The sequence below is a fragment of the Hyperolius riggenbachi genome, chromosome 5, assembly GCF_040937935.1.
Source record: "Hyperolius riggenbachi isolate aHypRig1 chromosome 5, aHypRig1.pri, whole genome shotgun sequence".
In the NCBI taxonomy this organism is placed as follows: Eukaryota; Metazoa; Chordata; class Amphibia; order Anura; family Hyperoliidae; genus Hyperolius; species Hyperolius riggenbachi.
Window position 1 is genome coordinate 44,094,080 of NC_090650.1, and position 14,496 is coordinate 44,108,575.

Below are 14,496 nucleotides of genomic sequence, written 5' to 3' on the forward strand. Positions count from 1 at the left end.
AGCTGAATTATTGCAAGTTTCCTTCTGTTTTAAGAATGCAAATTTCACCAAGCATTGCTTTTTAGTAGGAGGGCTTTTTTGGTCTCTTTTAGTCCCTTATACATTACTAGTGGTTTGGGTCACCTTGAGCTGCTTGGTTACTCTGTTCTTTTTTAGGTAAAATATTGTATTTTCTCCTGCCTTACCCCTCCCGCTAATGTAGTAGTTATATAAGAAGAACATGTTAAAAGTTGTAGAAGTACTTTACATTTGATAGTCATGCAAACTCTGCTGCTATTGGTCGGCTCTCGTAAGCTGGCAGGCTTCCTTAGGGCTGTTTCACAGCAAAATGCATTAACAAACAAACAAACACAGAACACATATATCACGCTTTTCTCCTGGCGGACTCAAAGCGCCAGAGCTGCAGCCAGTAGAACGCACTCTATAGGCAGTAGCAGTGTTAGTGAGACTGGCCCAAGGTCTCCTACTGAATAGGTGCTGGCTTACTGAACAGGCAGAGCCAAGATTCAAACCCTGGTCTCCTGTGCCAGAGGCAGAGCCCTTAACCATTACTCCATTCGGACACTCACTAGTGATTAGCAATTGTATAGCGATTTTCACATCGCTTTTGTATACTTGTTATAGAATCACAATCACTGCAAAAATACTATGTGCAGTGCTTTTGCGATTTTAATAAAATCGATTCGGTCTGGCGTGAAATAGCACATAGGATTTCATTGTCCAAGCACCTTTCGAAAGTCTGGAAAGCACAGACGATCAGGGCTGTTTTAAACTACATGCAATTCCGATTTTTGATGCGATTAAGAAAAGTCCGGCATGCTGAGGTTTTTCCTTATTTTTCTCCTTGTGTCTACCCCCCTCTCCCCCCCCCCCAGCCCAGCACCCTCTACCCTGTAATATTTCCTGCTCCAGCGATGTAGCATGTCTCTTCTGTTTTTCCTGGCGGCTGCACGCTCTGTGCTTCCATACCTCCAGCTCCTGATCACGTCACGTGCATATTCAGAGCCAGAGGTATCCAGCATAGAGTGTTTGGCTGTCAGGAAGATCAGAGGAGATCCGAAGCAGCGCTGGAACAGGTAAATATAATTTTTATCAGTACTGGGAATTTATCCTGTTTCTTAATGATGTACAGCCGGACACAATAAAGCTGTGTTTTAACAAAGGAGAACTGCATGTGCCAATCCTCACTTTCTTCCAGTGTGCCATATATATTCTGTATCTTTTGTGGATTAGAGCACGCTACCCTTGACAATCGCGGACCCAGCCAGTGTTACAGCATTCTGATTTATGATATCTATTGAATTTCTGTTATTGCAGTGCCTGTTGTTTCCTTTATCTGTATCTAAATATAAAGGGAAATTCCAGAGAAAAAAAAGTTCTACTTACCCGGGGCTTCCTCCAGCCCCTGGCAGCTGATATGTCCCTTGCCGCAGCTCCGGTGTCCCGGGGGCCTCTCCGTTGCAGATACCAGGTCAGCATAGTCTTTGCCACACGTGTCCGTGCCACTCGCGGTCACTCTCCAGTAGCCGGGAGCGTTCTGAACAGACGCACTAGATGCCGAGGTTGGCATCTGCAATGGAGTGGACACTGGAGCTGCAGCAAAGGACATATCGGCTGCCAGGGGCTGGAGGAAGCCCCGGGCAAGTAGAACTTTTTCTCGGATCTTCCCCTTAAACTGCTTTCTGTGCTACTCTGTAGAAGGGGGGGGGGGGGGGGGGAGCTGGGATCCAGCCCTCCTCCATAGTCGCTACAGTTATGCCACTTTATTTAAAACTGTTCAATAAATGTCAATAAACAATACTGCCCATGACTTAGACTATGTTTTACATTGTGGGACCCTTACATAATTGGTTTGCCAACCATGTTTATAGAGCATAATGGAAAAAATGCTTCCGCAGTCTGATTTGTCAGTTTTGTCATAGCGGCTACAAAAATTCATCCTTAATAAAGGACCACTATCTCGGAAAATTGGAAAATTGAAAAATAAAACCATGAAAACACAAAAGTACAAAGTACATTTCTCCCAGAGTAAAATGTGCTATAAATTACTTTTCTCCCTTGTTGCCGTCACTTACAGTAGTTAGTAGAAATCTGACAGAGCTGACAGGTTGCAGACTAGCCCATCTCCTTGTGGTGGATTATCAGGTTTTTTTTTAAATTTTCAAAAGCATTTTAGCTCAGTCCAACTGCCAGAAAAGTGTGCAAACAGGTATAAGAGCCGGCATCTTTATATAGGTTCCTTTCCAGGGGGGGCTTTTGTAAACAATAAATGAAATACTGAGAATCCTCCATGAAGAAATGGACTAGTCAAAAACCTGTCGGCTCCGTCAGATTTCTACTACCTACTGTAAGTGACAGCAACATAGGGCAAGCTCATTTTACTCTAGAAGAAACATACTTCTTATTTGTATATGTTTACATGAACTTTACAATTTTTGTCATAGTGGTTCTTTAACCACTTATAATAATAATAATAATAATAATAATGTGTGAGGACATCCTGTGGCCAAATAGTAAAATTACACTTACGTACATTTATTTTAATAAAAAGGCCCCTATATACATTTCAAATGAACCCCTTACCTCCCACACTCTCCCATAGTTACCCAAATAAAAATATGACAATTAAAAAAAAATACATAAATATGGTACTTTAGGGACTGAACTTTTTAATATGAATGTTAATAGGGTATATTAATGTTAATTTTAAAAATATGGACTTGTAATTAGTGATGGACGCAAAACTGTTAAAAATTTACCTTTATTTCCACATAAAATATTGGCGTCATATATTGTACTAGGGAAATATTTTAAATGTTGCAATAACCGGGGAAATGGGCAAATAAAATGTGTGGGTTTTAATTACGGTAGCATGTATTATTTTAAAACTATAATGGCCAAAAACTGAGAAAGAATTAATTCTTGTCCATTTGTTTCTTATTTTTCCCATTAAAATGCATTTAGAATAAAAAAAAAAAAAACTTAGCAAAATGTACCACCCAAAGAACCCCTTTAGGGCTCTTTCACACCAGAGCCCTTTTTCAGCGTTTTAACGCAAAGTCTATACTTTGCGTTAACCGAGGTAAAAGTAAAGTCCATAGACTTTCATTTTACCTTTCACACCCGACGCTGCGTTTCGATGCGTTGCGGTACGACGCATCCCGGCGCATTTTATCATCGGGAATCGGCGTTTCCCCTTCGGGTTAATTGATACTACCGCCGCTACTCAGCGTCGCACTGCAGGTTCCTGACGACAGCCGCAGACTAGTAAAACGCGTGCAGGAGAACAGCTCCTGCACGCGTTGTAGATGGGTTACTTTCCTAATTGGTGTAGAAAAAAACAAGATATAGATTGTTTCGTTGTGATAAGTAGCTATAAATGTATTGGCAAATTAATGGGAGGAGTGCTGACAGGTTAAAATTGCTCTGGTACAGAAGGGGAAAAACCTCTTAGTGGCAGGATAGTGTACTGGTTAAGGGCTCTGCCTCTGACACAGGAGACCTGGATTCGAGTCTCGGCTCTGCCTGTTCAGTAAGCCAGCACCTATTCAGTAGGAGATTCTCGGCAAGTCTCCCTAACACTGCTACTGCCTATAGAGCGTGCCCTAGTGGCTGCAGCTCTCCGCCAGGAGAAAAGCGCGATATAAATGTTCTATGTCTATGTCTTAGTAGTGAAGTCGTTAAAGGGAACCTGAAGTGAGTAAAATTATTTAAAATAAATACATGACGTAGCTGCAAATGATTATTACATACTAACCTCACCATCGGTTCCTCTCAGAAGCTCACCATTTTCTTCTTCCAGTGATCCATTCCAGTTCTGACAATATTTTGTCAGAGCTGAAATATACCAGTTGCTGTCAGTTATATATCAGCAGCTGTCAGTTACAACTGCATGTGCAAGGTAATGTCCATGTTTCCCTATAGCGCAAGTGGGTGATATTACAGTTTAACAGTGTGCTGACCAGAAAGCTGTTATGGGGTAATGGCCATTTTCAAAATGGAGGACGGAGTATTCCATTGATTACAGCAAACAAATGGGACGCAGGAGAGGAGAAAAAGATTGAGTAGACTACACAGGAGGTAAGTATGACCTGTGTATGGTAATTTTGACTTTTTATTTTCAGTTCAGGTTCTCTTTAAACAGTTTGGATTGGAAGAATGGTAGTTTTAATTTGGACTGGCTGCTTGGTCAGATAATCTGAGAAGGGTGTCCTTATACAGTATGACTGACTAAATTCAAGGTCATTGTGAAAGTTGGTACTGAAAGTATACTTGGATATGAAAGATTTAACTGTAGTCAGCAGCCAAATGGGTCATTGCCAAGAATTTCCTTTCAACCCCTCTCGCCTGTGAACAGATTGAAATTTATACGGTTAAATAAGAAACTGCTGCATGGTTGGAGAATAGGCTGTATATTATGAAAGAGATTCCTTGGAGGAGTCACAATCAGGAAGTCATTGTTTGATATACACTGTGCTGGATGGTACAAATCACATTTGGAAGTTTATATGATAGCAAGTTTAGGACACTTAAAGAATACCCAAATTGACATGTGACATGAGGAGATAGACATGAGTATGTACAGTGCCTAGCACACAAATAACTATGCTGTGTTCCTTTTTTTTCTTTCTCTGCCTGAAAGAGTTAAATATCAGGTATGAAAGTGCCTGACTCAGTCCTGACTCAGACAGGAAGTGACTACAGTGTGACCCTCACTGATAAGAAATTCCCCTTTTTATCTCTTTCTTGCTTTCAGAAGCCATTTTCTGCTAGGAAAGTGTTATAGTTGGAATTTCTTAGCAGTGATGGTCACACTGCAGTCACTTCCTGTCTGAGTCAGGACTGAGTCAGCCACTTACATACCTGATATTTGACTCTTTGAGGCAGAAAAAGAAAAAAAGGAAAACAGCATAGATATTTGTGTGCTAGGCACTATACATACACATGTCTATCTCATCATGTCACATGTCACTTCTGGTATCCTTTAAAGGAAACCAGAGCTGGTATACATAAAACGTTTTATACATACCTGGGGCTTCCTCCAGCCCCATATGCACGGATCGCTCCAACACCGTCGTCCTCAGCCTTCCCACAGCTCTGATACCGGGTCCCCGTACTTCCATCAGTCGGAGCCAGTGTGACGTAAAAGAAGTGCGCTGTTTGCGTATCTCTACAGCAGCCACTGGAGAGATACGTAGAGGGCGCACTTCTGCACAGACTGGTCCTGACTGACGGAAGTGACGGGACCTGGTATCGGAGCTGTGGGTAGCGGAGGACGGCTGCGTGGGAGCGATCCGTGCGTATGGGGCTGGAGGAAGCCCTAGATATGTATAAAATGTTTTATGTCTACCAGCTCTGGTTTCCTTTAAAGTAAACCCGAGGTGAGAGTGATATGGAGGCTGCCATATTTGTTTCCTTTTAAAGGGACTCCGAGCTCTGGCTAAAATAAAAATGTTCACTTACCAGGGGCTTTCTGCAGCCCAGTGCTGGTCGGGACGTCCCACGCCGGCCTCCTGGCTCTTCTCCCCACGGCTGTCCATATAGGGCTGTCCGGCAGCTCCCCGGGCGACACTGGCCGATTAAATCGCGCATGCGCCGTACTGTCACGCCGGCCGCCGTGATGACGCGAGGCGGCCGGCGTGCGCCGTCATTGATGAGGTTTGCGGAAGAAGGAGCCCCGACACTCGGCCAGTGTCGCCCCAGGAGCCGCCGATCAGCCCTATATGGACAGCCGTGGGGAGAAGAGCCAGGAGGCCGGCGTGGGACGTCCCGACCAGGGCTGGGCTGCAGAAAGCCCCTGGTAAGTGAACATTTTTATTTTAGCCAGAGCTCGGAGTCCCTTTAAACAATGCCAGTTACCTGGCAGCCCTGCTAATCTATTCAGCTGCAGTAGTGTCTAACACCAGAAACAAGCATGCAGCTAATCTTTTCAGATCTGACAATCTGCTGCATGCTTGTTCAGGGTCTATGGCTGAAATTATTAGAGGCAGAGGATCAGCAGGATAGCCAGGCAACTGGTATTACTTGAAAGGAAATAAATATGGCAACCTCCATATAACTCCTGTTTCAGGTGTCCTTTAAAGGGGAACTCTGAAAATATTACTGCAGCCAAAAGTCAGATTACTCAAGAACTGGTTGCGGGTGCGATGGGGACCAAGGAGCAGAATGGATAATGACAGCAAGGTGGCGTAGTGGTTAGTGCTCTCGCCTTGAAGCACTGGGTCCCTGGTTCCAACCCCAGCCAGGGCACTATCTGCATGGAGTTTGTATCTTCTCCTGTGTCTGTGTGAGTTTCCTTCTGGCTATCTGGTTTCCTCCCACTTCCCCCCAAAATACATCTTTATTTCCAAATAAAATATTGTCACCATACATTGTACTAGGGACATAATTAAAATCTTGTAACAACCTGGACAAATGGGCAAATAAAATGTGTGGGTTTTATCTACAATAGCACATTTTATTTTTAAACTATAATGGCTGAAAACTGAGAAATTATGATTTCTTTTTCAATTTTTGTCTTCAATTGTTGTCATTTAAAATGCATATAAAATAAAATAATTCTTGGCAAAAAGTTCTGCCCAAAGAAAGGCTAGTTTGTCCCGCAAAAAACAATGAGTAGGTTTGTGTGCAAGGGGTGTGTGCAATGTAATGTATGTAGGAATGGAATGTTATGCTGTCTTTGTTTTTGCTGGAAAATTGCACTTAAGAATTTCGTTGTACAATTTCGGTTGTTACAATGACAATAAAGATTTTCTATTCTATTCTATTCTATTTCAGTGTGATAAGTAGTGATAAAGTTATTCGCGAATGAATGGGAGGAGTTTGATGTGAACATTTCTGTGCTTTTTAAGAGGAAAAAAAACCTGTGGTAAGGAAGTTGTTAAATGTTGATTTTACTCCGTGTTACACATTAGTACAGTGTAAATACTGGAAGTGAATGAATAAGGGCAGCCTCCACATATCTGTCAGCACGGCTGAATGCAGAAAAACAGGTCACATTTATCTGCTTTTCCTCTGGATTTCTGTGAGCCATTCGTCATGATGATACTAAATTGGGAACTGGGAAATAACAGGCGAAGGGGGGAGGACTTCTATTTTAGGAGTACACCATTTAATATATATTTTTATCCCATTTATAATTCAGCTATTTCCCATGCACTGGGTGTTTATTGTAGCTCTGACACGGAGATGCAATGCACAGTGCTTTGCTGAAGGAAAATACTTTATCCTCTGCAGATATAAATCATACCTATCAGAAGTTGTGAATGGAAACGCCGCTCCACCGGTCGCAGTATTCCAACGTCCAATCTTTATTTCACGGACAAGCAGTACCTCAAAAAGATCACGCATATCGGAGCATATATAGCTACTTAGTCATAGACGTGCTGCTTATCAGTTTTGGTGAAACAAAGATTGGACGTTGCAGGGCTGCGGAGTCGGTACAAAAATCATCCAACTCTGTCCCCTTCGTTTATGAAATCGCCGACTCCAGGTACCCCAAATTGCTTTGACTCCGACTTCTACTCCACAGCCCTTGCATGGCTATGGAGTGGGTACAAAAATCATCCGACTCCAACTCCGACTCCGTTTATGAAACCTCCGACTTCAAGTATCCAAAAATTGTGCCGACTCCTTGACTTCACTCAAACTCCGACTCCACAGCCCTGGTTGGAATACTACAACCAGTAATGCAGAGTTTGCTTTCACAACTCTACATCTTGCTTCTTTGCCTCCATCTCCCGGTGATTTCTGGTGGTTTGCAGCAGATCTCCTCTACATACCAAATCAGAAGTTCAAAGAGTAGCTCTAATGAAATTAACATAATGAATAAAGTTGCATATATATATATATATATTATATTTTTTTTACAATATTCATTTATAATTATGTTTGCCCTTTGTAAATTATTTCCTCTCCCTGGTCACAGGTGGTGACATCTTTAGTCCTGCCAGGTGCAGCTCTGCGGAATGTTTGTTTCTGAGAATTCTGAAGCCAGTGAAAATAATGCCTGGCGTCCCAGAATGCTCTGGGAGGAGAAACCCGCATAGCTTAAAGTGACTCAGAGATGAGTCTCACTACAGTTTTTTTTTACTTACCTTGGGCTTCCTTCAGCCCCATAAGCATGGCTGTGTCCCTCGCCGTCCTCTTACGATGTCGCGGTGAGCGCTGGTAAGCGGCTCAGTGAGGTCAGCGGCGACTTTCTGCGGGGATCTTCTGTGCAAGCGCAAAAGGCTCTGGCTGACGTCAGTCAGACTGAGTCCGACTGAGCCGCTTACCGGGGGTTGACTGCAAGAGAACGGCGGCGCTGAGGAGGACAGCGAGGGACACATCCGTGCTTATGCGGCGGGTAAGTAAACAACTGCAGTGAGACTCATCTCTGATAGGCTAAACGTCACTGGGAGTGCAGGGCTACATACCAATATACAGCAGTATATGGATAAGGGAAATGTTTCTGATGCTAAGTTAGTAAGTCGGGGACTACCTGTATCGGATACTATAGAAATTGCAATTGCACTGCGATTTTACCTATACCCACAGCACGTTACTGGATTTCCATGAGGTCAAAAGACATTTTTTTTCATTGCTGGATCGCAAGGAACTGTGATGGCGTTTTTCCTGCGCTCCTAAATGTTCTGCACAGGCACAAACACACGGAAAAATGCAGCAGAACCAACCTTTGCAAACGCGTAAAATTGCCTTGCAGTTACATTAATGGAAACATACCCATGCCATTTCCATTAGATAGCCTCAGTACTTGTGCTACGCAAACGATGCAGAAAATCAGTCAGTGGAAAACAGCCCTTATTCCATTACGTATCATAGACTTTGAAAGATTGCACTGGCTCAATGTGTAATGGCATTAGTTAAAAAGGTGAGTGGGATATGGAGGCTGACATGTTTATTTCCTTTTAATCAATGCACATTACCTGGCTGTCATGCTGATCCTCTGCCTCTAACACTTTAAAGCGGGGCTGTGGAGTCGAGGAGTCGGCGTCAGAGCAATTTTGGTTACCCGGAGTCGAAGTTGGAGTCGTGATTTTATAAACTGAGGAGTCGGGAGTCGGATGATTTTTGTACACAATCCATAGCCCTGTTAAGTATTAGACTAAGGAGTCGGAGTTGAGGAGTCGGAGTCAGAGCCATTTTGGGTACTTGGAGTCGGAGTTGGAGTCGGAGGTTTCATGAACTGAGGAGTTGGAGTTGGAGTCGGAAGATTTTTGTATCAACTCCACAGCCCTGCTTTAAGGGACACCCAAAGTGAAAATAAACCTATGAGATAAACAATAGTATCTATCCTCCTTCTCCTAAAAATGATTTTTAAAGATATCCCCCAGTTTTATTTTTTTCACTGTTTCATTGCCTCTGCTCAATGATATCTTCAAATCTATGAAATTTTGACCCTTTTTATTTTTTTCCTGCTCACAGAAGCCATTTACTGTCCGGAAAGTGTTTTATGGTTGTAATTACTTATCAGTGAAAGTTATGCTATAGTCTGACCCAGTCCTGACCCGGGCAGAAACTGCTACTTGCATACCTGATGTTTAACTCTTTCAGGCAGAGAAAGAAAAAAAGGAACACAGCATAGTTATTTGTGTCCTTGGCACTGAACATACACATATCTATTTCATCATGTCACATGTCACCTCGGTTGTCCTTTAAAGGAAACCTAAAGTAAAAAAAAAAAAACAGTTTAACTCACTTGGGGCTTTTATCGGCCCCCTGTAGCTGCTCTGTGACCGCGCCATCATGGAACGATCCTCCGGTCCCCCGCAGTGACTCAGTTTTGATTTCGGCGACTGAGCCAGTCTCCGACCACTGCGCTTGTGCAGTTCTGGCTGCTCATGTTCTTGATCATCCCCTGCCACCTGGAGCGTCCTGCACATGCGCAGTACGAGAATCTCCTCGTACATCACATGCAATGGAGGACGTGTGTGGCCATGCAGGGGAATGCAGGACAAAAAAGGATTCCCCCAGTGCGATCTTCTAACATTTCTGCAGCTCCGAGTGGCTTGCTGGCAGAGCTAGGAGCTACAGGAAGGTTATGAGTTGGCGCTGGACACTCGGGGGGGGGGGTGCTTTTTTTTGACGGCAACCGGCAAGCACATGTGTCTGGCATCAGGTGCCTACTAGTGCCTGATACTGGGCATCCTTGCTGTATTAACTTTTTTTTTCCAAGCATTGGGTTCTCTTTATAGCAGCTCTGGTGGATTTGGCATGTCGGTGGGGTCACTTGACATTGAAGTTGAATAACCTTAGAGGTGAGTATAGATTGGTTTGGAGGACGAGGCATTCATAGTTAGGTTAGCTTGTGGTGGAGGAGGGGAGGAGCTGGGCTGGGAGGAGGTACAGTTAGAGAGAAACCAAAAAGTAGAACTAGACTTTAAGCACTTTACTGAATTCCATTGTGGTGAATGCAAATGGAAGCTGGAAGCAGGCAGTTTGCCACCATCAGACAGTCTAATATCTTGTTGTTTGAACTAGGAGAGTGGATGCACCCGACGTAATGCATTAAAGATGGCTTTTACTGTCAATTAAATTCCATTAACATGCACTGATGTAATGTAATGGGAATCTTGGCTGTGATATCAGTAATTACAGTGAAATGATAATATGTCTACAGGAAATGATAGAGCTGGGCTCCGGACTTAGTTATAGTGTACGGATAGTTGTTCAGTGGTTTTTAACTTCTGCTCCCCTCCCCCATGCAAAACTTAATCATGGCAAATCTCAGTCCAAATAAGTGTTTTTTCTATTGGTCCAGAATCATTGCTAGGTCACCTCAGCACCATAACTCGGTAAAGGATATATTTGGGAGGGTCCTCAGGCCCCTAAAATGATGCAGAATTCATCCTCCACTGATTACAGATGTTTCTTTTCAGCCCTACTGAGCAAGATGTAAGCACACTCAGAGAAGATCTCAAACTAAGCCCATGAACCCAATGAAAGATAAATCCAGAGGGGTGTTCCTCTGACTTGTTCCATTCAGAGAGTATCACGCACCTGAAACAAGGTCGGGAAGCACAGAACAGGCTCACAGTAGCTTTGATTCTTAGCTGAAAATCGCTGCTGGGTCACCCCATCATAACTTAGTAGAGAATATGTTGAGAAGGGTCCTAAAGCTACATACACACATGTGACAACGATCGTTTGTTGTGAACGACGAACAAACTTTTAATTGACGAAAGAACGACCTAAGTAAAGTTAGTTTTAAAAAGTGTGTGATGATCTAATCGTTAGAATGAACGTTACATCACGTAAAGCAACTATTGCGCTTGCGCATAAAAATGAAAATTTCCATAGAGAAATAGCGGAAATGCGCATGTCAAGCCTAGTACGAACGACCGTTTCCAACGATGTACTACTTTTACAAACTATCGTCGTTGGAAACAATCCGCCAAGCTAGATATTTCGTTTTTAACGATCTAGCTCATCCGTCGTTATACTCAATGGTCGTTGGCTGCTTTTTTTTTAAACCATCGTCGTTTGAAACGATCGGGGAACGATCATTTCAAACGACTATAGTCGCATGTGTGTACGCACCTTTAGGCCTCTCCCCTGCTCCAGAATGAATGTCCCAGTGATAACTACTCTTTAGGTAGCCATACACTGGTCGATTTGCCATTAGATCGACCAACTGACAGATCCCTATCTGATCGAATCTGATCAGAGAGGGATCGTATGGCTGCCTTTACTGCAAACAGATTGTGAATCGATTTCAGCCTGAAACCGATCACAATCTGTTGAGCTGCTCCTAATGCCTCCCCCCCCCGTATACATTACCCTGAAGCTGGCTCCGGGTCCTCTTCTCCGCACTGCACCGCACCGCATCCCAGCGTACACTGTGTCACTCCGTGACCAGGAAGTTCAAATAGAGCGCCCTCTGCTGTCGAATCTGCTGTCGAAACGGCGGCAAATCGGGCCAGTGTATGGCCAGCTTTTCTCTTCAGCCCTCTTAAGAAATATGTGAACACATTCGGTGATCTTGATTAAACCTGATTAAGGCTAAATTCACACTGTGCGTGTGCTATATAGTGAGAGTTATAACTTCTTTTTAAGTTTTCAAATAGGCAATCATTTTTCATCTTCTGTTTCAAATAACTTTTGTACTCTGCAAATGCAAAAGTATCAAAACGTTGGTGAAAAGATACTATCAAAATTATTCTGAATAATTTCTTGCTTGCTGATGGCTTAAAAGGCATTTTTTTTGATATGGTGTGAAAATATCACCTAGGAGTAAATAAAACTTAGGAGAAAAAAATCAATTGGATCAATGAGTGCAAAATAAGGACACACCTGCTGTCTGTTTTATGGTTCACATTAGAAATCTTTGAGCTTTGTACATATGTGGTCATATTTTGTGGTCACATTTTTTTTCACTTTATATGAGAACAGCCTTTTAATTCTACTGAATCTCTATTTTGGTGAAAGTTCTGCTTTTTCCTATTAGATAATCTTTATTTAGCAGCAACATTTTTGTACTTCCAGAAACACGAAGCCTAAAAGGTCTAGAAAGCATAAAACTAATGCTAGGTACACATGGTACAATTTTCTGACAGATTTAACTGATCGATTATTTCCAACATGTCCGATCTGATTTCCTATCGATTTTTGAACTATTTTTCTTAGAAGTGAAAGGAAAATTGATTGAAAAATTGGAATGATTATCGTTCTGGCAGTAAATCTGTCAGAAAATGTCACCGTTTGTACCTAGCATAATAGCTAAAAACATGATTGATTTCTAAATTACTGGTAAATACTCAAATTTTTCACTTCACTTAGTTGTTAATTGATAACATTGCCATCCAGGTTTATCAGATTGTGTTTAGCTGCACCGAGTTGTGTAAACAATGCAGAAAAGTTTCTGCTGTATCCAGGGGGAAGAAGAGAACTTTCCCTCCTTTATTTGCTCAGTATTTACTTAATTTCTTTGCAAATTGACAAATGTAATCATTGCGGGCCACGATTTGCTTTCTGCCTGATCTCTCCACTTTGCTCCCCCTTCTCCTGTGCTAAATTCTCATTGTCGTGGCAATGGCTGAGTCACTTTAGCAGAGGATTGATGGGGAGCAGAGTGAAGAGAACAAGCAGAGAGCTTCTGAATGGCAATGATTACATTTGACGATTAGTGCAGTACAAACTTGTACTGCTTTATGCATTGAAAGTAAAGATTTTTACAGACAGGGAATACTTTCAAATGTTATTTTAGGTTCCGTGCTTCAATCTTAGTTTAGGGAGTGAAATCCCACTTTAAAAATGGTACACAGGTCAGGAAAAACGGATTACAAAAGAGAAGAGATATGTAACCATTGCTTGTTTGCCCATAACACAGGGTCTAGAGTGCAATCTTTTACATTTGTTTTCCTAACAATAAATGAGAGCCCAATATAGTACCAAGAGCCCAATATAGTGTACCATGAGCCCAAAAAGTACAGAGAGCCCAATATAGTGTAGTATGTACTGGAAAATTGGATAAGTAAACGTGAGATAAAGGTACTCACAAACACGCGTTACCTCAAAGGCAACCACTGTATATGCAGGTGAGGAGATTAGACCTGTCCTCACTCAGGATTAAGATGTCACTCTCTGTAGAAAGGAAGAATAGGGGTAGATCACCCCTCCAACAGGGTGGACACAATGTAATCACTAGGGAACAGAGGCGCCAGCAGGATAAAAAATAATAAACATTTTAAAATTTTGCTGGGAGGCAGTGGTGGACTTACCTTCGGTAAGCAAACACGATAAACTGTCTGAATTTAAATAAACAAGTTTAATATTGGTACTCCAAAGATTGCAACGTGTTTCGCAGGCACAGCCCGCTTCATCAGGCAATAGATTAGGGGACAAAACAACAGCTCATCAATAGCACGTATAGTGCCTCTGTCTTTCCTAACAATGTTCCTAGCCCCCCATCCTCAGACACACCTACCTTTTTCCACGAAACTAAGTGCTACAACACTGACAACGTTGCAGTAGGTGCACCAGAGCTTCTGTGTCATTGTAGTGACCTGACCTTTTGTAGCCACCTTGATCGCTTCAGGTGATCATTTAAAAAGGATCGTTGTACAAACATGCTGCTTGGCTATCTGTTAAGCACCAAGTTCTGTTATTTGAAGATGAGAGGGTACACAGGAGTTTAGTGTGTTCCGACAGCTATACTAACATACCAGATATACAGTAATGGTTAGTAGAGATGCAAGTATTGAGGCCAACAACGCAGGTGGATATTTTCACCTGAGGTGATCATGAATTAATATTTCACACCATGTAAATGTAGAGCGTGTCTATAGCTCAACAATCTAGCTTGCTTGTGTGTCTAGTCTAGTGCTAAGGATAACATTGTCTGTGGTCATAGATTCCCTGCATTGTTCCCCGAGCCAATCGTTTTTCAGCATTAATAACCACTTGAGGAGACATCTAAAAGCCTCGCTCTGCCTTTTGTTTCTGTCACCCGGCTCTTATCTTTTCCATACAAGCGTAGACCAGAAGAACGAGCCA

The 14,496-nt window shown here is 42.5% G+C and overlaps 1 protein-coding gene across 2 annotated transcripts in view; it reads left to right on the forward strand.

Annotated features, from left to right (window-relative positions):
* CACNB2 (calcium voltage-gated channel auxiliary subunit beta 2) overlaps positions 1-14,496 on the forward strand; it is a 352,606-nt gene that overhangs the window by 49,105 nt on the left and 289,005 nt on the right. The window lies entirely within an intron of this gene.